The sequence below is a fragment of the Stigmatopora argus genome, chromosome 6 (assembly GCF_051989625.1).
Source record: "Stigmatopora argus isolate UIUO_Sarg chromosome 6, RoL_Sarg_1.0, whole genome shotgun sequence".
Taxonomy (NCBI): Eukaryota; Metazoa; Chordata; class Actinopteri; order Syngnathiformes; family Syngnathidae; genus Stigmatopora; species Stigmatopora argus.
The window spans coordinates 14,959,374-14,973,069 of NC_135392.1; the positions used below are offsets into that span (position 1 = coordinate 14,959,374).

The 13,696-nt window shown below is 38.6% G+C and overlaps 1 protein-coding gene across 1 annotated transcript in view; it reads left to right on the forward strand.

Moving 5' to 3' along the window:
- Positions 1-10,549: 10,549 nt before the first annotated feature.
- traip (TRAF-interacting protein) overlaps positions 10,550-13,696 on the forward strand; it is a 30,223-nt gene continuing 27,076 nt past the window's right edge. The window contains exon 1 of the mRNA XM_077602950.1: positions 10,550-10,757. The gene's annotated coding sequence lies outside the window, so the exon portion shown is untranslated. The remainder of the gene's footprint in view (positions 10,758-13,696) is intronic.

The window sequence follows — 13,696 nt, forward strand, 5'->3', positions numbered from 1 at the left end:
ATTTTGTTATGTTGGCTTTGTGTTAAACTAGAATGTAGCCTACAATAGCACATTTTAATGGATTAAAATAGCCTTAAATAGAGATTTTCTTTTCGGAATGAATGTAATAAAATACGACTGCACTACACCTGTCCAATTGACGCATGCAACATTTGTATACTATACAGTACCTTATATGGCTTTATGATTCCTGGTAACTAGGAGGATTTAGCTTCAGAAAATAATATAACCATTTTCAAATAATCAAAAGTGTTAGTGTTATGACCTACTTAACTCTGATTTTGTGCCCACTGGACACAAATTGTTTATGCTTAAGTGTGTCCAGCTGCAGCAATTGGAGCTTGCTGGAAATAGACTGTCTCTTAGAATATATAAACTTATAAAATATAAGTTAATTTCAAAACTTGCTGACTTTGGGCAAGTCAATTTCAACTACTACATCAATTTAATGGAATATTCATTTTGAAGTGATTAAAACTGGGTCCAAAACATTCCTTCCCTTGATGCTAATGTAGATATAGACTGCATACAAAAACAGACACCAACTATGTGGGAAAAAAAGCGACTACACCTGACCATTATTCATTTTTCCCAAAAAGTAGATAAGAAATATAGTATACATATCCTCCGGCAGGCTTCCACTTTGGTTCCTAGGAGGACGTCTGTGAGCTTGGACTCCAGGGTCATGCCACCATGTGCTTAGAACACGCAAGATGCTCCATTGAATTGAGAGACTTGAGAAATTGAGAATATGCGGAAACACATTGTAACACTGAGCTTGACGATGAATTAAACTCGCAAACCCCCACACAGTGTCTGCATCACAAGCAGCTGGTAGGTGGTGGGTCGTGTGCTTGTGGGTAGAAGAGCAGAGGGTTTCCATTGACTGGGAAGGAAGATCGTCTGATATTGCACAGACAAAAGTTTCCACATGAAAAGAATACGCTGTCAGAAAATGACTCATTCCTTACAACAGACTTAGATGTGATTGTTATTTACCGTAGTACTCACAATAGATATTTTTATCAAACGTTCCTTCCGCACATGTGCATTAACATCCCCCTGAAATAGCAAAAGCAATTTATTAAATATATATACACATTAAAAAGCTCTTAATTTGAACTATTTGGATACTTTTCGTGGTTTACGTCATGAAATTGTGCGTAAGAGCGCACGTTTGTTGCGATCAATGAAAACAAAGGGAATCCATCTTTAAATTCTTGGCAGTTTCCAACAGCGTCCTCAATCCAAAATTCACAAAAGCACCATTTACTTACTGTCAAATCCAATCCCTTTTTTTTCCTTTTCAGGTTTGTGTACGAAAAGTCCTTTTTTTGAAGCTATTGTACTATATTTGAACCAATTCAACAATGGTGCAATCGACCAAATCCTCTTTTCACAGTTTGGGCGTTTGATATAGCAGCATTATGCTAAGCCAATTGTGGGGAAAAATAAATTTTAAATCTTTCCCTTCTCTGCAAGCTTAATCGGTGCAAAATATTAGTCCGTTCTAATTATAAATATGTTTACAAGGACAGACAAAATGCTATTTTTGCGGTCGTAAAAAGAATAAAAGTGTTGATTGGGTTGATAGGCTTAAAAATTACCATTGGGATCATGTTTCTCAGCAATATGAGCGCAACTTAATTCATCTGACTGCACAGTAGAGTGAAAAAGAAGGGAATGGAAGTCAATATCCTGAAAAAAAAATACAACATTTAAGTCACAGGCTTGTGAACATTTTCATGGCAACATAAATATGTCAGGAGGGTCACAAGTGCCCCAGGGTTAGGGTGCGCACTCAGGTGGGTGGCTTGAATGATGGCTTGGTAGGCAAGCCTGTAGAGTGGCACTGATTGTGGCACTAATGCTTTTCAGGAAGAGGAGAGCTACTATGAGGACTCTCCATCGTACTTCTGTCAGGGTCGTGATCAATCAGGTTTGCACATAATTGCATAAGACACCACTCGGCAAAAAAAAAATGCTGTGCTTTTTAACTTTGACCAAGGACATGAGGTCAGTGGAATATGGAAAGCCAAAGACTCACTTGTGTCCTAAAAATGTATAAATATATATGTGAAACAACAACACTCATATTATATATTTTTTCTCATTAGCAGCAAATGGGATGTTGTATGACCCCTATTGCAATTGCATCACTTAATAGGTTACATTATTTATGAACTATTTATGCAGCCTAGTATAGTTTTAAAAAAGTGCTTCAATCTATTTTTTTCCTTTCACAAATTGCATCCCCATATCTGTTTCATATTGAATATGTGAATAAAGTTACGTAATATTCCATCAGGGTCTTTGGAGAACAGCTTTGAGGGGTGTGAGTTACATGAATAAAATATAAATTGTGTATGTCTTCTTTTTCAAGTAATACACATTTAAACAGAACAATCAATTACTTCAAAGAATAACTGGATGAATAAAATTGTACCCAATGTGGATTTCATTTTTCTGTTTAGCAATGAAAAGTTAAAGTTTTGAATTGTAAATAATTGCCCACTCTTGAATGTTAATAGAAAGTCAATTTTAAGGTTATTATGGTCTATATCACAGGTGTCAAAGTGGTGGCCCGGGGGCCAAATCTGGCCCTCCGCATCATTTTGTGCAGCCCGCGAAAGTAAATCATTAGTGCCGACTTTCTGTTTTAGGATCAGATTAAAATGAAGAGTATAGATGTATATTAAATTTCTTGATTTCCCCCCTTTTAAATCAATAATTGTAATTTTTAAACAGTTTTTTTCTGTTTTTAGTTAAAAAATAATTTTGTAAAATCTAAAAATATATTTAAAAAGCTAAAATAAACATTGTTTTAGATCTATAAAAAACTGAATATTCAGGGATTTTAATCCATGTATTAAAAAAATCTAAATATTATATCTAAAATGGTCTGGCCTACATAAAACCGAGTTGACATTAATGCGGCCCGCGAACCAACCCAAGTCTGACACCCTTGGTCTATATCGTACTGAAATAGTTGTCATACAGTTAAAGTACAGTATTTACTCAGTTAATATGACTAACTAGAGTCAAGGTCATTACTGCAGTGACCCTAGGAGAAATACATTTTGTTAGTTCAAGGGTCAACAAAAAAAGATTCTCCACAATCCACTCACTTTATTTCAGACTTTTATTGGACGAGAGTTCGCAATTAGAGTGGACACCCAACTTGTGTGTGTCCCCTGGGAGCCGCCGAAGGGAACTCCCACTCAGCCATTAATGTTTAAACTACGCTGACCGAGTTGAATAATTCAATGAATCACTCATCCAGTGCAGGTAAGCAACTCCCAATTGGTTTGCTCCTCCGGTTCTGGTCAACATGACTTATAAAGGGACAGTTGCAGCACTCGGGGCTGAACGGACTGTAGCCCTATTGCAATACAGTACATAAATATCATGTTGGAGCCGAAGGCTCATTAATCATCTTTTAGTGACCCCCAAGTTGACCGTGATGATTTATCAAATTAAGAAGACATACCCGAACCGGGGCTGCTACAGTAGAGCGTGTGTTTTAAAGTATATGAAACATTTGCTTCATTATTTTAAAGCATCACACGTTATTCTGCATGTGGCCTTTGGTCAAGGACGGACATTTCAACACTTATTTCTTAGCTTTAAACCCTGCAGTGCTCTATATTTAGATATTACCACACCGTTTTTCACCCATGAATTTAATTTTTGGGGCCTGCAGATATAAACTAGCTAGCTGGATGCTTAGGTTCAACCAGAATATTAAATATGATGTGCAGGTTTGGTTTTAGTTTGGTTGGACCTTTTTACGGACAATAAAAACAAGAACGATAATGAAATTCTGCTGTTGTTTAGATGTGGATGCTTTTTACAATGTAATGTTTGACATCTTTGTGTTATTTTGGGGGGCAAATCAAACAATATTTTTGTATCTTGCCTCAGGTACTGCGGTATCTTCACTCTTCACATTGATTATAATCTCTAAATCATCCTTGTTGCATTTCTCACAGGCACTAGGTATGTTTTTGTCAAAATATTTTTGGCCCTTCAAATCGGGTACGTTTTAATTAATCTGTTTCAATGTGCCACTTATGTGAAGCAAAGCACGGATTTACTGCCGCATCCTACACATTCTTGTTGTGAAAACAAGAGTTACCCTGGCAACAAGCATATCACAATGAGTGCACAATAGGAGACAAACAAACTCTACCTCGCAATCTCGGACTGTGATATTTTTATATAATCAAGGACATTTACTGCACAGCCTGTCTTCTCAACAGTAGGCCTACTCTTGAAATGCTTTTTTTCTCTTTTAATAAGCTTCTTGTTCGCTTTGTTGGCCGCTATAGTACCAGTTTAGTTAGATAGGTTAAAAAATGGATAAACCCAGTAAAGAAAAAACAGGGGTAATTGTATATTTCTATGGGCCACCAAAAGATGTCACATTTAAATGAAATTTACAACTCCAAGCTGTAACTAAGTAATCAACACATGGTTGCAGCTGGTTTTATGAGAGTAACAATATGTAAAATGATTGTCATAAACCTGCCATATGGTGCTGCATAATGTGTCCTGACTATTCTGCGCTGTTTCTTTTTCTCTAATTTTTTTATACATTGGGAAAAATTTGTTAGTACATTAGTAGTAATTAAGTTCTTGGTTTTGAATTAGAGTTTCAAATGATGGTTTATAACCCAGTTTGGAGTTCAAACTAGGTTTTTAAGACAGGGATAGGGTTCTGAATTTGAGTGTCAAACTAGGGTTTCAATTTATCTTTACGTCTATTCTCTGCTGATTGGAGATTTATTTTTTCATTTCTATTAACACGCTATCCAATTAAGTCGTGTGCGGTCGATTGGTCGCCGGTCTTTTGGTCGCCGTCTTTTGGTCGCCGGTCTTTTGGTCGCGGTCTTTTGGTCGCCCCGACCGCGACAACGGGCGACCAAAAGACCGGCGACCAAAAGACCGGCGACCAAAAGACCGACGACCAAAAGACCGGCGACAAAACAAGGTAAAACAACACGGTCTACGCATCAATAAAAGCCAACAATGGCCATGAGCAGTTTCACTGAGCCGACGTGTGAGTCTATAAGAATTTGTATGTACATGCGTTGTCCCTTTAAGAAGCTACGTCAGTCAGGGTCTTAACAAGTTCTCCAACAAAAAACAATAAAAGTCCGGGAAATTTGGAGCTTTTCTTTAGCCTAATAATTACTAGGTCATTAAGTATGACTTAATAGTAATTCGCAGTTTGTATTTAGGGAATTTGAGCAACTATTTAAATGGTAATTATCACTTACCTTCCGGGCGACCAAAAGATCGGCGACCAAAAGACCGGCGACCAATCGACAGTGTACCAATTAAGTAGTATTAGACCATGAGGTTTAAGATCCTAATTTTCTTTCACACCAGGCATATGGTCACAAATCAATTCCTGGAAAAGCCTGCCAGAGGAGCGTTAAATGTGCTGAATTGTGCTTCAGAATGAGCTACTAGTATTAAATTGTGGTTTAGAATATTTAAGTCTACTTAAATTCATGATGTTTCCCTCGTATAACCTGAATGCGCCACACGTAATTAAACAAAAAGCAATTTTCACTAACGAGCATAAAACTATTTTACTGGCAGGCAGTAAAGTGGGCTTCACTTACTGCAAGCAAATACATGCATTAGACCAATTGGGCCAACAGGTTTCAGGGTGGAACTGTTTTATTTTTTTATTTTTGCTGACCCGTGTCTCTTGTTTCATACATTTTAATGATCATGTTGGAAGACAGTTAGAGGTTTTTAATCATTTCATAGCCTTAAAATACTTTGGACACCCAAGCACTCATATTAGACTCCAACACCATGCAAAAGATTATTTTCTCATTAATTTGCTGCCCTATTTCACTTTAGATGAATAAAATCTGACAAAGATGCTGAAATTGTGATCACCCCGCATTTTAAAATCATTTTAAAGATGTCCCTGTATCCCATTTGTGAATTTAAACACTAGGTTTTTTGTGCAGTTTGATTGTTAGAAAAATATTTTTCAATTTCCCCCCCAAAAAAGCCAAAGCAAAAGTGCATCTGATTTTCATCTATGTTAATATCACTTAATATCATGAAGTGATTTTGTTTCTTTCTAAACATTTGTGGGCTATTAAATCAGTTAAATGCTCAAACTATATAGAGAGCTGAATACTCCTGACCAGTTTTCTATAGTATGTTAAATAATTCACTTGACATGAGTTTGTTGTGCGATCCTCCCCCGGTGGTTTTTTTTTTGGTATGTTGTAATTATTATGCTAATTACCACTGCAGGGTTTAAAAGAGCATCAGGTTTTCATTAGATTTTAAGATGAGTGCTAATTTACCCAGTCGTGTGTGTGAATGCACCAATGGCTGGCGTGGGTGGAAACTGCTGCCACGACAAAGACAAGAACACTGCACGCACTTTAGGACTAGGTCGGTTTTAAAGACTGGAGCTCCTCCCCCTGAGACTCAAAATACGCAAATTACTATAAATCCTAGCTAGTATGTCATCTCATGTTTTGGACTCTGTTAGACCTGTGGCTTATAGTTAGATGTGTCTTATGTTGATTTTGTGTGTGTCCCCCTCCTCTCTTTAATTGAATTTGGTCGGTGCGGCTTATAGTCTGTAAAACGTGCATGTATTGGTGCTCCTGTCATTATGACATCGCTTTTTGTTTCATATAAGTTGCCAGTTGTTTGGTACTTTTTGAAAAAAAACTTAGAAATTTGTTCTACCTTTGTTTGTTGGGTTTTTTTTTTAGCTTTTGGCCCCGATTACTCACGCTCGGTGGAGCCATAATAGAATTACTGTCATATTCGGCTTTTTTCTTTGCTTGTCCTTTGTGCTTTGCTTCTTATTCCCCAAAAGTACAGTGCTGTGTATTTTCAGTTTCTTCTCAGATTCTGCATTCTGTGATTATCATTTTTCCTTTTTTGTAATATCCACCTTCAATCTTGCCTTGTTTCCCCAAATCCTTACATTTTGGGACCAAAAACTCCACAATATCGCTCATTGGTAAATAAAATGATCTATCACTCACAGTTACAGCAAGCTGCAATGGTATTTCCTGCCACATGCAACATAGTCTATTAAGGTTTCACATAGAAAATATGCTACTATATATAATTGTATAATTGTAGTAATTGTGATATTGTACATACATAACAGAAATGTGCATACCAGTGGTGTGCCGTCAGGGCCTTCAACGCCTTCTCTGCTGGCCTAAGAAATATCTGAATCACAGACTAATGTTAATTATATTTTGTCCATGAATACTTATTAAATAATTCCAAATTGTCTGTCAGCTTCCTTTCATTGCTTCCCCCCTCCTTGCACTGCTTCCAGATGCGTGTTTTCATATTGAAGCATTTAACCAATCACATTTCAGCCATTATTTGTTGCCAGGATCAGAAATCTGCCTCAAGGCCTTCACAATCAGTTCTGCAGGCTCTGCTGCATTAAACAAGCGTCGATAATACTGTTGCTTCAACCAATCAGAATTCAATTTGGTGACACCAAGGCCTTCTCGCAGGCGTAGGGATACGTCATTTCCTTCTCGCAGGCGTAGGGATACGCCATCGCTTTCGCCAACTATGATTCGCCAGTGATAGAGTGGACTAGGCAGAGCTACCAAACTGTATCTGGAGCGAGCTACACAAGCAAATATATTGATGTGTTGATTTAATAGCGGTTTTGTCAACCTCCAATGGCTGAAGGAGGAGAAGAAATGGATTTGTTAGCAGATTTACTGGCAAAGCCATTTTCAAGACGGACTTTTCAAGAAAATAAAGTTGGACATCATTAAGAAAGGTCGGACACCTCCAAAGCAAGCAAGCCTGTCGCAACCGGGAACAAACATTTTCAGCACTAAATCGAATAAAAACGTATGCCAGAAATACGACAGGACAGGCTCGACTTTCAGCATTAGCTTCGATGGCGATAGAAAAGAAGGAGGAAAGAAAGGAGGATGCATATTGTGTACAGTTAAAAAGGATTTTTGGTGAGTAAAATATGGCTTTATTCCTAAATAATATTTCAATTGTATGAGGTTATTATTGATGATTTTTTATGTGTCGCAGCTGTTGCTGCAGTAGAGGTTTTATAGCCATAAAATAGTTTTTGAGGGTTGGATTGATTCCGATAGCTGAAGGCGCTACTAGAAAATGCATGGACCGCCACTGGTGCATACATATTTTACTGTATATGTTAAAATAAAGCAACTTTTTCACATTATTGTTTGTGGAAATTGAGTATGGCCATGATATGCCAATTTCTCTGGAAGTTCTTTCTCTTTTTCTTGTGTCATCTTTTCAGGCTATCCGGTGAATGCGTCTCCTGAGGGAGAAAAACCTGCAAGACATTATTGTGGCGATATTGCATGGGGGCACAAATGTGTGAAGTGAAACTGCAGTTAAAAGCCCAGTGTTGTCCTGGATGTCCAAATTGGTTTTATCACCTTTGGTTTATCAACAATAGCACATCACAGCAAGTTGAAGACCCCAATTTAATGATAGTGTCTCTTTCTGTTGTTTAAAGCAGAAAGGTGTAATCTCACTGAATTACGAGCCTTTTAAATGTGTTCATAAATACATTCATTAAAGTATCTGCTCCAGTTGGCTTTCACGTAACTGGAACGGAGTGTTTCAAACCACTGAGACTACTCCTGTTGCTGGCAACAACATTAGGATCGGCATTACAATCTAATGTGATCTAAAAATTCTGCCTTTGATGAGATCAGTTTAACTTGCCACTGCCAGAACGAGCATTCATTTTTCAACAAATTTCAAACACACTCAATAAACAAATGGTTAGTGTGGCTGGAGTGATGTGAAATGTGCCATTGCATCATTCTGAAAGGTTTTGAGAGAGTCTACTGAAATCAGAACCCTTCTGCCAGGAGATATTTTTTTCTCTACAAAAAATGACGGCAAAGGTGCTCACATCTAAGTAAACAAAAGCAAATGGGTATTCAAAATATGCCATCTCTTCATGTGCCACCTGACAGCTTGACCATGATCCAATAACAAGAGAAAAAAAATCCTGCAGGAAAATGGACAGTAAGCAAACAGGCTTGTAAAGAATTGTGATTCAAACCAGCAGGAGGGTCGGACAGTGTGATGTGTTTATGGTCATTTTTAATTGTGAGCGAAAGCATGAGATTACTCCGATTAATCGCATTTTGACAATAACTCATTTTTGTTCAATCAAATTCTATCTCAGCGTTATGACGTGAACTTACCCAGCCTTGGTCAATTTCAAAATACTAGTATTTGGAAAAATAATCTTGAAAAAATTAAAAAATGTTTTCCTTGCTAAACCCCAAAGATTAAATCAATGAAGGTCTTTCAAAGGGAAATCATGTCAAAAATGAAGCAAAAGATAGAAAAAGTGGGGGCTTGTTGTGAACACCTTATGTAATTGTCACATCGCCATGCCACTCCACAGATGGTTGAGGAGAGGTGGGCAGTAACAACAGCACTTTTTTTTACACATTGCGGCAGTAAGAGCACTTATCCCTCTCGGTAAACCCACACTCTGACAGGAGGCTGAGATACTTGACAAGCAGTACCAATGCCACACACTGTACTATTATTAAAAATGGATGCTGATAGATACGAGAACATCAGCGAGAAGATCCTGTGACGTGTTCGGCCCAAACGTCAGATAGTTGTCATTGGAGATGTCACTTATTGGTAGAATATTGATTATGATGAGTGAGGAGCGCTTGCTGAGAGACCGGCTGATCCCTGAATAGATATATACATGTATGTATACAAAATGAACGCTTTCCTTTGGGTGTGTACAGCCTCTGCATATCAAGGACACATATTAAGGAGAATATAGTTTGAATGGGCTGTGGCTTGACTCTGTTTGTGTCTGGCATTTCGCCCCCGGTTTATAAAAGTTGCTGACTCAGTTCAGTACATTACCAGGAAAAGGTATAGTACTGTATGTAGTCTAACTCAAAGAAGACAGACAGTCTACTTGAGATATGTGGTAGAGCCACAATAAAACCCAGAAAAAGAAAAAAAACAGACGTAATTTATAATCCCAGAAAACATGCTGTTTTGGACATGGAAACACTGCTGATATTTTAGTCTTCAAATCAGCTCTAAAGGCCACCATGCACTGCCACCACTCAACAACAATGGGCACATTTTACACTCCCGGCGGCTCTGAAATGGCTTTGCATTCACTCTCACACTCTCTCAAAACAGATTTAATGACACTGGCTCTCATTAATTTGACGATGAGCCGATCAGTCCCTGTACAATCAAAGCAGGTGCTTAGATTTGCGTCTCCGGCATTAAGTTGAATAAGTCGCACTGTAGTGTAAGTCTGAGAGTTAGTTGGGGTGTTGGTTTGTTTTGTTATGATTTTTTTGCCTGTGTGTCCTGTCCGAGTGATTGCCCATTGTATTCACCTGTCATTTCTCCCCCCTGCTTGCTCTCTCTTGTGTTACCCAGGTGTTCCTAATTGTAATCAACCCCTTTCTGTCTATTTAAACCCTGCGTGTTTGTAAGTCAGTGTCAGATCGTCAACTGTGTTTACGTCACGCCAAGTTATCATGCCTTGTTCCATGTATCTCGTCTCCCCATGTCTTCCCATCAAGTTTTATTTTGTTATTTGATTCCAAGTCATTGTTATTTTCTTGATACCCCTGCCACGTTTTGATAAAAGCTTTGTTAGAGCACACCATTTACTCGTCCTTTGACGGCTTCCCTGCATTTGGGTACAACTACTGCTTGCCGTGACAGTAAGTTGCATTTTTTTAGGGGGGTTTCTTTTTTTTTCGTTTTAATTTATCAGAAACCATGAACAAACATTGTAAAAATTAATAGTAAAATAGGGACCAACAGAAAAAATATGCACCTGTTAATGTAACATCTCATTTTGTGAACCGCTTCATCCTTACTAGGGTCATGGGGGGTGCTGGAGCCTACCCCAGTTGACTCCGGGCCAGAGACAGGGACACCCTAAATCGGTGGCCAGCCAGTCGCAGGGCACAAGGAGAAAAACAACCATGCACACTCACACCCATATCTAGGGGCTATTTAGAGTGTCCACTCAGCCTACTATACATGTTTCTGGAATGTGGGAGGAAACCAGAGTACCGGGAGGAAACCCACGCAGGCCTGGGGAAAACATGCCAACTCCACACAGGTGGACCGACCTGTATTTGAACCCAGGACCCCAGAGCTGTGAGGCCAACGCGCTAACCACTCGCCCTACCGGGCCACTTAATGTAACATATTAACATTTTTTTTTATCCCGTGTATAGCCTATAGAAAACGACATGACCTGTTGGCAGTCAGAGTACAGGACTTATAATAAGCCTCAAAAAGTGCAACTTTAAGTCTGGAAAATAAAGTTTTCAAATTGCGTTAGCCTTACACAAAACATTTACTGCCATTTCCTCTCTTGGCCATCTAATCCTGATGAGAAGTCATGTAATATTTGAGTCATTATAAATTTTCTTCCGTGATGAATATTGATAAGATACTGATTTGAATTGGGTTAAATAAAGTTTCCCCTTTGTTTAATCAAGGTAAGGAAACTTTGAGTGCATTACAATATGATGAAGTGAACTTTGGCCAGAGTTGGCTGACATTTTGCATAAAACATAGCATAATGCTCAAACAAAAGTCACTTAGGGACAATCATTTGGACATGAAGAAAGCTAAGCAAAACAATGTACAGGGTTGATAAGAGAAAAAGTATACGTGAAAAGTCCCCCGGCCAAATAAATGTTGGAGAATTTGTCACTGCACTTGGAACATATTGAATTAATGATATTACGCCCAAAGCTGGAAGTTTTTTTTTCCTTTTTCTTACTATCTTGGGAGCTGCAAAAGAAAGATCCAATTCTTGTCTATTCGGGGAGAAGGAACAATAAAACTTGGATTATCACTCGCACGCACTGAAAGTTAAGCGAATCCCATGCTGTGATTTTTTTTTTTTAGCATCAGTGCCTGTTGTCTCATTCACATTTCAAACAGTTCAAACATGCAAATTATTTTCATTACTCGTTATGCCATTTAATTATTATGGCCTTTGGTTAGAACACACATGATGCAACTCTTTACCAAATATAATACCTTTAGTACTCCTCCCATATAATACAAAAAGATGAGATTTTATACCAAATGTATTACATTAACAACATCTCTGCATGAGACATTTTGTCAGAACCCATCTGCAAGTCTGACTATTTTTAAAAGGCTCGGGGCAGGAATTAATTGGTCTGCAGTAGTAGGCAAAAATTGTGAAGCAATGGCAGTATCCAATTGCCTCAAATTGAAAAGATTAAGATAACACCATTTTGTTTAACATCGAGTACCTAAATTGCACTAAGAGGCAAACAGTGTGATCAAGCAGAAAAACAACAATAGCAATCATTATACTCTTTTTGGAGGGAATAGGAGGTCTTTGAGTGAATCATTTTTAGATTCTAATTAATATATGGGCGGCTCGGTGGATGAGTGGTTAGCGCGTCACCCTCACAGTGGGAGACCTAGGTTCAAATCCAGGTTGGTCCACCTGTGTGGAGTTTGCATGTTCTCCCCGGGCCTGCGTGGGTTTTCTCCGGGTACTCCGGCTTCCTCCCACATTCCAAAAACATCCATGGTAGGCTGATTGGACACTCTAAATTGCCCCTAGGTATGAGTGTGAGCCTGATTGGTTGTTTGTCTCCTTGTGCCCTGCGATTGACTGGCCAACAATTCAGGGTGTCCTCCGCCTCTGGCCCGCAGTCAGCTGGGATAGGCTCCAGCACCCCCTGCGACCCTAGTGAGGATAAAGTGCTTCAGAAAATGAGATGAGATGATCAATGTTCCCTCTAAGCTGCGTGCGTGCGCAATTGCGCACTACTCTCGTCTTCCCTGCGCACAGCAAATCATATGGAGCGCACAACATAAAATCCCAATTTTTATTTTTTATTTTTTAGCTGTGAGGCCGACGCGCGAACCACTCATCCGCCGGGCCGCCCATTCATAGATATTAATCATTACATTTTATTATTAGTAAATAATTTATGTGTAGTAGACATGCACCTGCTTATGGCAGGTGTGATACTGGTGTGTGCCCATAGCGAGCAATGATGATGTTGCTCACACCGGTATTCAGTGTGCTCAGGGAGGTTGTCTTTCTACCCAGACAAACAAAAAATTAGAGGGAACATTGGAGATGATTAATATATTGCATGTTATGGGTAAGTGGGGAAGTTGTGGAGTTCAATTCTTGACAATAGTAACGTTCTAAACAGAAACCACATGATGTACACTCTAATTATTTTTTATTTTGTGATTTGTACATCACATTTCCTTACTTGCCACATTCATTTCCAATATCTTAGGTATATATTATTCATACCACCTATCTTAGAATACAGTGTTATGCAAAAGTCACCATTTCATCCTATAAAAAATCTGCTAGTAATGCAAGAAAATAGACATATAGAAAAAAAAGGAGGTGATATTATGTGCACGAGATTGCCATCAAAAGACTTAACAAAAAGACCTTTTGGTGAACTCGACTGGAGGAAGACGCTTTGAGATGCTCACACAGTTGGGTGCAGCAGTCATTTCAAGTTTTGGAAATTTAGCTCCTAATGGCATAGTGGAGTATGTCTGTATTTCAGCAAAAGTCAAAGATTGTGGCATCTATTCTAGCTTCACATTTCCCCCATCAAAGGTG